Genomic DNA, 14,841 nt, shown 5'->3' with positions numbered 1-14,841 from the left:
GTAAACGATCCATATGTGTTATGCTGAACCTGGAAATTCTTGGGAAGCCTGGCTGTCATATACTAGCCACAATGCTGCTCTGAAAGCTAGTAGCGATATTCCAAATTTGAAGGTTTGTGGAGCAGGCGTCACTGGGGCTTCATGTGCCAGTGCCCCTAATGCCCTAGATGTTTATGTACCTTCTTTGTATGCTCCTTCTGAGAAGGAAAATGGCTTAAACACTTCCCACAAGGAGAGACTACTGAGTCCTCCAATGTGGTTGGTAGCCACTGCCTGGGAAGAAAACTATAATTACTATAAGTTGTGTAAATATCTGCAGAGGAAAGTTGGTGGAATTTGTAGTGGTGATATCACCAGATTTGGAAAGAATAAAGTTCTAATACATGCAAAGTCCAAAACTCAGTCTTATATGCTGAGTCACTTAAAAGCTGAAAGTGGTGAGATGCTGAAGGAAATTAAGCCACACATAGACTTCAGCTATGGTAGAGGTGTCATATATAACAAAGACCTATATGATTTTGAAGAGGAAGAGATTCTGGACATGTGCCCTGATGACATCATCCATATCCGGAAACTACGGGGCACCAAAATGATTGTACTAACCTTTACTAGCCCTGACCTCCCTATGCATATCATAATTGAAAATGAAAGGATTGCTGTGCGCCCTTTTAAGCGAAAGCCATTACAATGTTTCAAGTGTTTTAAATTTGGCCATACGTCGACTGCTTGCAGTGGAGAGCAACTGTGTGCTATATGCTCCTACTCCATTCATGGTGAATGCACATCACCACTCAAGTGTGTGAATTGCGGCCAGGATCACCAGGCCCGTGACAGGACTTGTCAGTCCTATAAGGATGAAGAAGCAGCACTTCAAAAATCCAAAGCAGAGCATATCAGTATCCGATACGCAAAGAAGCTTCTAGGCCAAACTAGAACATATGCCCAGGTTACAAAGAAACAAGCTACTGTCTCTAAGGCGACTCAGCCTACCGCTTCACACGGTAGAACCCCTGAGGTAACAGATACCCGCCTGAAACAGGCTTCGACCATTGCTGAGGTAGCACCTCCCAGCTCCCCCACCCCTCCTTCTCAGGAGTTAACTCAGGCATCATCTGTGCCCATTATTGAGGCTCAGAGGACACTCCCTCACTAGCGAATGTACATTCGCAAGATGATGCGCGGCCAGCAAAGGGGGTTACGGCGGAGAGATCCCAACACGTGGTAAGGAAAGGGGAGGAACATCCCCTACTCCTCCCTCTCCTACCCTGAGCATCCCTACCTCAAACAAATATAAAGTGCTTTCATCGGATGCTACTGGTCCTCCAAAAGCTAGTACATCGACACCAAATGCATCAAAGAAGATCAAGATTGAGAGCCACAATCCTGGCCGTATTAACACCTCTCAGGGGAATTCAAAGGATGAGAGATCTAGAGGTGGAAAGCCTCCAGCCGGAATTGCTGGCAGGCCTACTATCTCTAGACAAAACACTGATCAGGCAGAAAAGAAAAAGTCTCATAAAGTCAGAAGTGGAAAGCTCCCTAAATAAAAATGTCCCTCATACAATGGAACTGCCGAGGTCTCAACAGTAGCTCTGAACACATCCAAACACTGTTTAGAGACTACAACACCATGATTTTGTGCCTTCAAGAAACAAAACTAGGAGATACAAGTTATAATCCTGGACTCAATTATAACTTTCATAGATCACCCCCTATTATTGATGAGAGGGCACAGGGTGGCACTGCTTTCATAATTCACAAGTCTATTAGATTTTCTACAATCCAGCTCAATACAGACCCTCAAGCCTGTGCTGTACAGGTTCAGCTCAAGAGAAAGATCACTTTGTGCTCCCTTTATTTAGACCCTAAACTTGAAGACCACCTTTTTGACGGCCTTAGGCGAAATAGACAGCTGGATGTCTCAGATATCCAAGACTTAGTGAACCAGCTCCCTCCACCATTTATGTTAATGGGTGACTTCAATGCCAAACACACCTTATGGGGTGACGTACACTGTAATAGATGGGGTTACATCATTGAGCAGCTACTTGATGCCAATAATGATTTAGTGCTGCTGAACGATGGCTCTCCCACTCGATATGATATTTTTCATAACACCAGCTCAACCATCGACTTAACTATAAGCACAGCATCCCTCCGGTTGGAGTACAATTGGGTTGTTGATAGAGACCTGCATGGCAGTGACCACTGGCCAATACTACTTCAATATGTTAAAAATATCCCATCACCCTGCCTGCCAAAATGGAATATCAAGGAGGCTGATTGGAAAGAGTTCTCTAAATCATCAGCTATCAATGAATTGCACACCAACTTTTTATCCCCTGTCGCTGCTTATGCCCACCTTTCACAGACCATCATAGATTCTGCGCAACAAACCATCCCCAAAACTGCTGGCCTACCCAGGCGCCCTGTAGTCCCTTGGTGGAATAAACAGTGTGAGGTTGCTAGGAAAATAACCAGGACATGCCTTCGTAGATTGCTCAGGTCACCGTGTGAGGCAAACCGATTTGCTTATTCTAGAGCCCATGTGAGACAAAAGAAAATATTTAAAGAAGTGAAGCGTGAATCCTGGAAGAAATATGTTTCGGAATTAACCATCGCTACCCCTATGAGTCAGATTTGGAATAAAATCCGTAAATTACAAGGTAAATTTGTACCGACTGCCTTGCCTGTTTTAGAATCTAACGGTACTCAAGTTTGTGACCCGAAGAGGGTTGCTGACATCTTGGGTGCCCACTTCGCTAGTGTTTCAAGTGCAGCTAATTATGCTCCTGAATTTCAAATACATCATGACTTGGCAACAGTTCTCCCTCTGCCTTCAAACAATACAGAGTCCTTTAATCTACCTTTCACCTTCGATGAAATGAAACATGCTTTATCAAGCTCAGCCCTCACTTCCCCTGGCGATGATGACATCAGATATGAGATGATTGCCAACCTTCCCCAGTGTTCACAGCTGTTCCTGCTTATGGTATATAACGGTCTATGTACCACACACACTTCACCTGATACCTGGGATCTGTCTATACTAATCCCCTGTCATAAGCCAGGGAAAAACCCAGAACTTCCAGGAAGCTATAGACCTATTGCCCTCACTAGCTGTCTTTGTAAACTCTTTGAGAGAATGGTTAATAACAGACTTGTCTGGTATCTAGAATCCAGAGAGTTACTGTCAAACAGGCAGTTTGGATTCCGGAAGAATCGCAGCACACTTGACCCTTTGCTAATACTCTCAAGAGAAATCCAAAATGCCTTAGCTAGAAGACATCAAACCATTGGTGTGTTCTTTGATTTAGAGAAGGCCTATGACACAACCTGGTGGGGTGGCATCTTGAAACAGCTAGCATCATGGGGCATTGGAGGCCACATGTTTGCATTTGTACAGAACTTCTTATCAAACCGACGACTAAAAGTCCGAGTTGGATCTGTATTTTCATCATCTTATCTGCAGGAAGAGGGGGTCCCCCATGGTAGCGTGTTAAGTGTTACGCTATTTGCAGTGGCCATTAATAGCCTCATGGACCAAATACCACCGACCCCCCCGAGCCCCCTGGGGCTAGGGGGTGGTATAGAATATAGCCCCCGCCACGTCGGCTGCATGTTGTAAGAGGCGACTAATGCCGATCCCCGGGCGGGGCTCTTGTTTCCCCGCACAGGGCTTCCTCTTAAACTTCCTTTTCCACTCCTCTCTTCTCTTCCGCTTGCTGTTCCCTCCCTCCGACCTAATTTTCAGCCGCCCCTCTCAGTAGCGGCTTCACAGACATTCACCACATCAACCCCTCATTCATAATCACTATAAAGAAAGCCCTGTGGCGATGGCTAGTGACAACGGGGGCAGGAGAAGGTGATCTCTGGAAGCCTCTAGTCACGAACTACACATAGGCGATGTGGGCAAGAAAAGTCGCTCTTGTGTTGGGATTGAGGCAACAACACAGTTCGGTAGCTACCCACATGACTGAGCAGCCCTGTTCAGGATCCACTCTGCTCACCCCACATGGGGAGGGGGCTAGAAAAGGTGCCCTAAAAATAGCTTGCCTCGTTTCCACCTGACTGGGGAACCGCCCCCAGTAAGGTCACCCTTATTGCGGTCAAGACAAACCCACAAATAATAACGACCCTGGCTCGAACTCGGAACCGGACCAACTCCCTGCAACCCCAGCTTCTTCTGATAATGACCCCCTGGGGCTAGGGGGTATAGTATAGAATATAGCCCCCGCCACGTCGGCTGCGCGTCGTAAGAGGCGACTAATGCCGATCCCTGGGCGGGGCTCTTGTTTCCCCGCACGGGGCTTCCTCTTAGACTTCCTTTTCCATTCTTCTCTTCCGCTTGCTATCCCCTCCCTCCGACCTAATTTTCAGCCGCCCCTCTCAGTAGCGGCAAAGAAAGCCCTATGGCGCCCCACATCTTACGCATCGGCAACGAAGGCTTCAGTAAAGGCTAACCCGTCGCCCCTTCCCTCATCATCACATCCGGATACCACATCATCCGCCGCGACCGTCCCCGCACAATCCTCTCAATCTTCACGCCAGTCGACCTCCCAACGTGTCATATCTCGCGTCACCGACTGTAATCTCATACTTGATTCTCCCCCTCCACATCTGACAAATACATCCAATCTTGGCACTCTGGATCCAGTTAATCCTTCTTCTCGACCCGTAATGTCTTCTGATAGATCACCGAAGAAGCGCCCTGAAGCCAGTAAGTCACAATTGCCCCAGAACAACTCTAAGCCTAGCAAGTCATCAAAATCTTCAACTAAGGTCTATAGATCGCCCACACCATCCTTTGAGAAAAAGCCCCCCTCTTCGGGACAATCGTGCTCTCAGCCTCCATTGGCGCAATCTAGCGCAAACTCTTCATCAATGAGTGACTTCCCCTAGATGACATCCATTTCCACCCCGTCGTCTGTGCAGGATGGGGAGATTCCTGATACCGAAGACGTTATGATGAAGAGCCCAAGCAACTCCACAACTTCGCTCTTGGACCTTCCATCATTCCCGCAGTTACCTAAACATCCCCCTGCCCTTTCCGGCAAGAAGCTTCCCCAGAAACGACCCCTGCCCGACGGCGACTCGAACGACCGCCCATCCAAGACCACGCCCTCCAACACCTCCCTTCAGCCTCCTCCCTCAGTGTCCCCCAAATCCAATAAAAAGTTTACACAGCCTCACCCTATCAAAACCACGCCAGATCCGTCGAGGAAACAACCGCCTCTTAATCCCGATCCATCTTCTAAATCACCAGAACAAAGACCGAAAGAAAGAGACCAGAGAGCCAAGACCTTACCTCAAAAAGCTCCTATGGGACGCGAATCTCGTAAACCCCATGATGGCCAACTTAAGCCGTCCCCCATCGGGGGGCGGCACTCTAATTAATTCTTCAAATTCTTACCACCCACGACACTCCTTCAATGGAACATCCGAGGTCTTCGTGCGAACGGGGAGGAATTGAAGTACCTCCTCCGTGAACACAACCCCGGAGTTGTCTGTCTTCAAGAAACTATGCTTCCCTCCAGTCACTATAATCTAGGTATGAACTACAGGTTCTACGGTACCGTTCCTGCAGCCGGTTCTCCAAGCAGGGGCGGTGCTGCAATAGTCGTCCACGCAAGCGTTCAACATTCTACCATCCCTTTGCGCACAACTCTCCAGTCGACCGCTGTACGGGCCATCCTTAGCAAGAGCTACACGATCTGCTCCCTATACCTGCCACCAAGCTCTAGCGTTAATGCTTTCGACATTCAAGAACTTGTCGATGCACTCCCACCCCCATTTATCATTCTTGGTGATCTGAACGCACACAGTCCTTTGTGGCATAGCTCTTCCCGTAACGAGAAGGGCCGCGCCATTGAAAAACTTTTAGATGAGAACGAGGTCTTCCTCATTAACGATGAAAACCCGACTTATCATAACATCTTCCTCAACACTACTTCTGTCCTGGACCTCGGAATCTGCACTTCAGCGGTCCTCGTGGACTTCTCCTGGAGGGTGTGTGCGGATTTACACGGCAGCGACCACTACCCGATAGTAGTCTCTCGTATTTCTCCTCCCCCCATCTCCCAGCCCCAAAGGTGGAAGTTGAAAGCGGCAAATTGGCCACTCTTTGGGGAGCTGTGCTCCGAACTAAGTGACTTGCGAGTGGATGACCCGATTCAAGCTTATAATCAATTCGTCTCAATTGTTCTTAACGCCGCCGGCGGTTCTATACCGGTTAGCCGCCCACCGATTGGCAGACCACCTGTTCCCTGGTGGGACAACACCTGCCGGAAGCTTCGTGACACCGCTCGTTCCTGCTACCGGCGTTTCCGTCGCCTTCCGACGGAGACCAATAAGATGGTATACCAGAAAGCGGTTGCGACCAAACGAAAGTATATGAAGGAGGCGAAGCGCCTATCATGGCAGAACTATGTATCGATCATTAAAACGTCGACGCCTTCGGCGTCAGTTTGGAACCGAGTGAAAAAACTTTCCGGCAGGTACATACCATCTCCTCAACCGTCCCTCCTTATGAATAACACCGTTATCTCAGACCCGTGCGAGGTGGCCGAGGAACTCGCCACACACTTCTCCCGTATTTCCAGCTCTACTGCCCTACATCGAGAACTCCAGCTACCGGATCACGTGACGAATTCTGATGACCACGCTCCTACCGACACTGAAACTTACAATCTGCCCTTCTCCCTCCGCGAACTCAAGCATGCCATCGACCAGACGCCGAATACTAGCCCAGGCGACGACACGATTAGTGTGGACATGATTAAACACCTTCCTTCGGAGACTCTCACAACCCTTCTAGCGATATATAACAGGATTTGGTACTCTGGTCTCTTACCATTATCTTGGCGATTGTCTACGATCATCCCCATAGCCAAGCCAGGCAAGGATCACCAGATCCCTACTAGTTACCGGCCGATCGCCCTGACGAGTGTATTATGCAAGATATTTGAGAGGATGGTCAACCTTCGACTTACCCACTACCTGGAGAGTAGAGACTACCTCACCCCTTACCAATTCGGCTTTCGCCGACACCGCTCCACTTTAGATCCTCTACTCCGTTTTTCGACACACGTGCAGGACGCCCTAGTGTGCAACATGAATACCATCGCCGTCTTCTTCGACCTGGAGAAGGCGTACGACACGACTTGGAGAGGGGGTATCTTGATGAACCTCCTCGAGATGGGAGTAAGGGGTAGGATGTTTTCCTTCCTTCGAGCTTTCATGTCAGATAGGACTCTGAGAGTGAAGATCGGTGGAGCATATTCGTCGCCCAAACCCCAGGAGCAAGGTGTCCCCCAAGGCAGCGTCATCAGCCCCACCTTGTTCTTGGTCAGCATCAATGGAATAGTCCAGGCGGTTGCTGAGGCAGACACTTCACTCCAGTGCTCACTCTTCACTGATGACTTCCTTTTGTACTTCTCCTCCATAAACCTTTTCACAGCAATCACACACACTCAGAGCGGTGTAAATGCTGCTACTTTCTGGGCCTCTCGCAGAGGCTGCCGATTCTCCTCATCGAAGACGGTGGCGATGCACTTTTGCAAGGCTCAACAACGACCGCGCCAGAAAGTTCCTCCACATATTATTCTGGGAGGCATTCCAATACCCTATGAGCAGTCGACTAAGTTTCTTGGGATCATTTTTGACCAAAACCTTACGTGGAACAACCACATACTCAATCTTAGACAATCTTCCCCCTCCGCCCTCAACATCTTAAAGACGGTTTCTGGACGCGACTGGGGAGCGGACCAGCCTTCGCTCCTCAGATTATACCACGCCCTCATAAGATCACGGCTGGATTACGCGTGCCAGATCTATTCCTCGGCAAGTGCGACGTCCCTCCGCTCCCTCGATACAGTACACCACCAGGCTTTGCGATTGTGTACTGGTGCCTACCGTACCTCTCCTGTCGAATCCCTCTACGTCCTCTCTGGCGATTTGCCGCTCTCTAACCGAAGGGAGCAACTTTTACTCTCCTTTTACTTCAAGTGCAAATCGTTCAGAAAGATACCATCTTTTGACGTGGTTAATAACGTGAGACTCAGGGATACGTACAACACCAAAAGATCGGCTTCAGTCCCAGCACACATACGCGCGCTCCGTCTACTTGAGGAGGGAAGCGACTGCCCCCTTAAGGTGTCCGAATCCAGAAACTTTGATACCCCACCTTGGTGCAAGTCCATTCCCGAGTTCTGCCCCATGGAACAATCAAAAAGTGGACACCTGCCCTACATCGTTGCTGCCTCGTTTGAGGAGCATAAAGAATCACATGCCGATTGCATCGCGGTCTATACTGACGGGTCAAAATCTCCCGCTGGTGTGGGCTGCGCAGCCGTAACAGCGTCTCAAACTTTCACGGCAAAATTACCCTTCACCTCATCTGTCTTTACGGCTGAACTTTACGCAATTTTACTCGCTTTGAAGCACTTTATTCTTAATTCAGATTTTAATGATTTTACCATTTATAGCGACTCTCAATCATCAATTTTAGCACTTACCAATTTTATTCCGTCCCACCCCGTGATATCTGAGATCCAAGAGTGGCTAACGAGAACAGCAGCCAAGGAAAAAACTGTCCGATTCTGCTGGTCCCCTGGACACGTTGGTATCATTGGCAATGAGAAGGCGGACAGAGCGGCCAAATCTGCGGCGGCCCGTCCCTTACCATCATGCGGGGACTCTCCCTTTTCCGACATCCGCATTACCATCTCCTCCCGCGTGCGTAGAAAGTTTGACACCACCTGGGACAATATTAGAACGAACCAAAAGCTACGGAGCATAAAATGTTCTGCAGATCGCTGGCCACTCCTTTCCCACCACAACCGTTTCTATCCGAAACTTTTAAACCGTTTACGTGTTGGACATACAAAGATAACCCACGATTTTTTATTCTCTCTTCCCTGGATTCCCCCTTCTTGCGAGAGGTGTGGCTCCCCCTTTTCCGTTCGTCATTTCCTGCTCGAGTGCAGATACTACGAGCCTTGGCAGCGGAAGTGGGGCCTCCCTCCTGACCTCCGTTAGATGCTTGGTGCTACACCCATGATACAACCCCTTGTAGGATTTTTAAAAGACGTTAATTTATTCTATTATATTTAATCTTAACTGTGTCTTACCTATGTATTGGTAATCTTACTTCTATTATAGTTCGCTACTTAATGTCTAGGCTTTGTATATATTTCGTAGATTATTTCATAATTAGTCAGACAATAACGTTGTAGTTGTTTTAATTTTTAGAATTTAGTATTTTAACCTCGTTATCTCTTTTATCCCATGGCACGAATGGTCTAACGACCCTGTGCCGGGCTTTTGCCCACTCTAATTAATCAATCAATCAAACCAGTAGAGGGATTGCTGACTAGTGTGCCTCACTCGGTAGAGGTGCACAGAAGCAATGAGGATCAACCAAATGCCTCAAACGCCTCAAAATGCCTCAAACGCCTCAAAACCCAAGCCTCAACGTGAAAGAGTCACTACTAGACCTAATCGTTTTGCTCCACAACTAGGAAATTGTAGTACTCCTGAACCCTCCTCTGCAGAGGTTCTCCCATCCCCAGTTGAGGGAATGTCTCCTGCCCCATCTAGAGGGGCACCTAAAGTTCTCATTGCTGAAACCCCACAGGGTTCCTCTAATAAAGCCTCCTCTCAATCAGTCAAACTTCCAAACTTGGGGGGGCTCCCCAATAAAGGGATCATGGACTGATGTGCCTCACTCAGTTGAGGCGCACAGAAGCAAAGCTATGGAGTCTGAAGCCGTGCGCAGTTATAGACTCCGCAGTCCACCCCCATCTCCATCTTCTTCCCCAATCTAAGAAAGAAACTAATAACCCAGACTCTACATCGTCGGTCGGACCATTGTCAGAGAGGAGGATGCCACCCGCGAAAGCAAAGAAATTAGAAAAGAACCCATCTTGTAGACCCTCTCTCTCCAAGACTTCTCTTGCCAGACCAGTAGACCCAAAAAAGAAAAAGAAAACAGTATAATGTCCATAATTCAATGGAATATTCAAGGTTTTAATTCTCATCGAGAGCAGGTTTGGATTCTCTTTAAAGAACATGATGTGTCTGTTATTTGTCTCCAAGAAACTATGCTTGGCAATTTATCCCCTAATGTTGGACTTAATTATAAATTTTACAGATCTCCTCCTATGATTGGGGGCCGTGCCCATGGAGGTACTGGTAACATTGTAAAGAAATCTGTAAACCACAGAAGTCTACATTAGGTGTTGCAGGCTTGTGCAGTACAAATCTTTACCACTAAATGGATCACTTTATGTTCTTTGTATTTGGAACCTGAACTGGAAGATCGACTCGTAGACATATATAACCACCCCCGTCAGTTTAAGTTAAATGACCTACAATCTTTGGTTGACCAGCTCCCTGAGCCTTTTATTCTAATGGGTGACTTTAATGCCAAACATCCTCTATGGGGTGAATCAAGGTGTGACCCCTGGGGCAATATAATTGAAGAATTTATTGATAATAATGATGTCATTTTGATGAATGACTGTTCCAAAACTAGGTTTGATGTCTGTCACAACTCAAGTTCTGCTATAGACCTAACTATTTGTTCATCATCCTTAAGATTAGACTACAGTTGGTCAATAGATGAAGATCTACATGGTAGCGACCACTGGCCTATCCATATCAAATATTTAAAGAACACTCCCTCCTCTTGCTTACCTAAATGGAAGACAGGAGAGGCTAATTGGGAATTATTTAGGAGATCCACAGAGATTAATTATAAGACTAGTGATTTTGGTAGTAACTCTGATGCATATGACTACCTGGTAGACATGATACTTTCTGGTGCTTTCTCTTCCATTCCTAGGACAGCTGGTAAACCTCAACGCCCAGTAGTCCCCTGGTGGAACGATGAATGTGCTTTAAGCAGAAAGATTACAAGAACTTGCTATAAGAGATATCGGAGATATCCTTGTTTAGTCAATAAGATAACGTACAGAAGAGCTCGAGCAAAGCAGAAGAAAATCTTCAAGAAAGCAAGGAGGGAATCCTTCATTAGATATATTAGCAAATTGAAATATGACTCTTCCCCTACCTTAGTATGGAATAGGATTCGAAAATTACAAGGAAAGTTTACTCCATCTCCTTTACCCATTCTGAAGATAAATGACTCTTTTAAATCAGATACAAGAGAAGTAGCAGAGGCTTTTGGAAGACATTATGCTGATATTTCAAGTCCACTACATTATTCACATGATTTCAGAAGAATTAGAGCCAAGACCACGATTATTCCTCCTACCAATACGAACTCGGAGGCATATAATCTTCTCTTCACCTTGGATGAAATGGATCATGCTTTATCTATATCCTCCCCAACCTCTCCTGGAGAGGATGACATTCTTTATTCCATGGTTGGTCACTTATCCATATCGTTGAAGAAATTCCTTTTGAATGTGCTGAACAAATTTTGGTCTTCTGGATCTCCTAAATCTTGGAAGACTTCAATCATCATAGGAATCATAAAGGCAGGAAAAGACTCTCATGACCCACAAAGTTACAGACCTATTGCTCTCACTAGCTGCATTTGTAAGATCTATGAAAGAATGGTTAATATGCGTTTAGTTTGGTTTTTGGAATCTAAGAATCTGCTATCTAACAGACAGTTTGGATTTAGAAGAAAAAAGTGCACTCTAGACCCCTTACTTTTTATCACTTGTGAGATTCAGAATGCCTTCGCAATTGAGAACTCAAGGATTGCTGTGTTTTTTGACTTGAAAAATGCCTACGATACTACCTGGTGGGGAGGCATTCTGAAGCAAGTTGCAGAGTGGGGTATCGGGGGTAATATGTTCAATTGTTTAAAGGACTTCTTGCCTGACCGTTATCTAAAAGTCAGAGTGGGCTCTTCTTTCTCTTGTGCATATCTTCAAGAGGAATGGATTCCCCAAGGAAGTGTTCTGAGTCCTACACTCTTCAGCATAGCCATTAATAGTTTATTAGAACAAGTTCCTGCAGGAGTTCATGGATTGGCTTATGCTGATGACTTCGCTATTGTGTGTAGCAAATCGACAACATTAGAAACGGGCCAAAAGATTCAAGAGGTTATTAACTTAGCAACAGCATGGGCTAATTGCAGGGGCTTCAGATTCTCTGCTGAAAAAACCAAAGCCATAAGGTTTTCCAGACTAAGACGCAAGGAAGCGATACCAACACTTTTCTTAGAGGGTGTCATATTACCGTATGAAGATGAAGTAAAATACTTGGGTCTGGTATTGGATAAAAGGTTGACATTCACAAATCACATAAATGAGGTTGTATACACTGTCAAACAGCGACTTAATATACTAAAAGTAGTGTCTCGTTTCAACTGGGGAGCAGATCGTGTAACTTTAATATGGCTTTACCAAACATTGTGTCTTAGCAAAATGGATTACGGATGTCAAATTTATGGATCGGCATGCAAAAGTTCACTGAAGAAGCTTGATATAGTCCACAATATGGCTTTACGGATCTGTTCGGGAGCCTATAGAACATCTCCAGTGGATAGCTTGTATGTGGATGCAGGAATTCCTCCCCTGTATATATCTCGGGTCTGGACATCCAAACAGAATCCAAACTTCAAATTTGTAAAGCAGCCGGTAGACAGAGCTCCAAGGAAAAGTACTCTACCAAAACCTTTAGAAGTGAGATGTGAAGTTGGGACAGAGAAGGTAGGACTTGTTCCTAACACAATTTGCCTCCCAAATTCCCTCCTTGAAACCGATGCCCCACTGAAATATGTCCTCTTAAAAAGAAGAAAAATAGAACTGCTGTAGAGCTAAAAAATGAATTTTTAGAACATTTATCAGTACATGCTGATGCAATTTTTATTTATACAGATGGATCAAAATCCCAAGACGGTGTTGGTTGTGCTGTTGTAACTGATAGCACATTTTTAAAGAGAAAGTTGCCTGATTTTAGCTCTGTTTTTACTGCTGAACTGCTGGCAGTCAGCAACGCCCTGAAGTTTGTTTTTAATTCTGTTCCGTGTGGTAGGAACGTTGTTATTTTTATGGATTCCATGAGCGTTCTATCCTCTATAAATAATTTGTTGCCCCATCATTTTTTAGTGCAAGAAATACAGGAATGGCTGATTCTCATAAACAACAGAATGAAGATAAAAGTAAACTTTTGCTGGGTGCCGTCCCATGTGGGTGTCACTGGAAATGAAAAAGCCGATGCTGCAGCCAAAGCCGCCACTAGGCTCAGCCATATAACAGACCGAAAAGTCCCACATACGGACTTGAAACAAGTGATCCATTGTTATACAATGAAGAAGTGGCAAGAGCAATGGACAAGGCTGGACGGCAGTTATAAATTAAAAGAAATTCACCCCTTAGTGAACCCCTGGAAGTGTCCTCCTTTGGACAGAAGGTCAAGCATTGTCTTGACAAGACTGAGAATTGGCCATTCCTACATTACACATAAATTTTTAATGGCAAGTGGGGCAGAAAGGCTGGCCCCCCAATGTCCCACTTGCCAAGTAGTTTTGACAATAAGACACATTTTAGTTCAGTGCCCTGCATTCTCTAATAAGCTCAGGGCAAATTTTTTAAAAAATTTATCTTAAAGAAATTTTAGGGGAGGAAGCTTGTGTGAAGAACGTTTTAAAGTTTTTAAAAGACATAAATTTATTTTATGAAATTTAAAATTGTGTGTGTGAATTCTTGTGAGTGTGTGTTGTTGAAGTGTGTTTGTGAATGTCTATTGTTTTAATTGTTTTACTTGGATTTTATTTTTTTCATTTTTAAACTAAAAGATAAATATGCGCTGAATGGCCTACCGGCTCCAGCGCTTGGCCTTCGAGCCAAAAACTCCATAAATCAATCAACCTCTATATTCGCAGGGAGGAATTAAGCCTTAGATATTTATCTCGTGTCTTGACATCCAAACAGAATCCAAACTTCAAATTTGTAAAGCAGCCGGTAGACAGAGGTCCAAGGAAAAGTACTCTGCCGAAACCTTTAGAAGTGAGATGTGAAGTTGGGTCAGAGAAGGTAGGACTTTTTCCTAATACAATTGCTAAGATCATGCCTCCCAAATTCCCTCCTTGGAACCGATGCCCCACTGAAATATGTCCTCTTAAAAAGAAGAAAAATAGAACTGCTGTAGAGCTAAAAAGTGAATTTTTAGAACATTTATCAGTACATGCTGATGCAATTTTTATTTATACAGATGGATCAAAATCCCAAGATGGTGTTGGTTGTGCTGTTGTATCTGATAGCACAGTTTTAAAGAGAAAGTTGCCTCATTTTAGCTCTGTTTTTACTGCTGAACTGCTGGCAGTCAGCAACGCCCTCAAATTTTTTTAAATTCTGTTCCGTGTGGTAGGAACGTTGTTGTTTTTATGGATTCCATGAGCGTTGTATCCTCTGTAAATACATTGTTGCCTCGTCATTTTTTAGTCCAAGAAATACAGGACTGGTTGAATCTCATCAACAACAGAATGAAGATAAAAGTAAACTTTTTGCTGGGTGCCGTCCCATGTGGGTATCACTGGAAATGAAAAGGCCGATGCTGCAGCCAAAGCCGCCACTAGGCTCAGCCATATAACAGACCGAAAAGTCCCACATACGGACTTGAAACAAGTGATCCATTGTTATACCATGGAGAAGTGGCAAGTACAATGGATAAGGCTGGACTAGAGTTATAAGTTAAAAGAGATTCACCCCTTGGTGAACCCTTGGAAGTGTCCTCCTTTGGACAGAAGGTCAAGCATTGTTTTGACAAGATTGAGAATTGGCCATTCCTACATTACTCATAAATTTTTTATGGCAAGTGGAGCAGAGAGGCTGGCCCCCCAATGTCCCACTTGCCAAGCAG

General features: G+C 45.4%; 1 protein-coding gene across 11 annotated transcripts in view; it reads left to right on the top strand.

Annotated features, from left to right (window-relative positions):
* The window catches only part of Vps13 (vacuolar protein sorting 13C), a 1,483,510-nt gene that overhangs the window by 182,112 nt on the left and 1,286,557 nt on the right, over positions 1 to 14,841 (top strand). The window lies entirely within an intron of this gene.

Source organism: Oratosquilla oratoria, chromosome 27 (genome assembly GCF_046742065.1).
Source record: "Oratosquilla oratoria isolate Oo_2021 chromosome 27, ASM4674206v1, whole genome shotgun sequence".
In the NCBI taxonomy this organism is placed as follows: Eukaryota; Metazoa; Arthropoda; class Malacostraca; order Stomatopoda; family Squillidae; genus Oratosquilla; species Oratosquilla oratoria.
The sequence above is the reverse complement of the archived record's forward strand: the minus strand, read 5'-3'. Positions and strand labels throughout refer to the sequence as shown.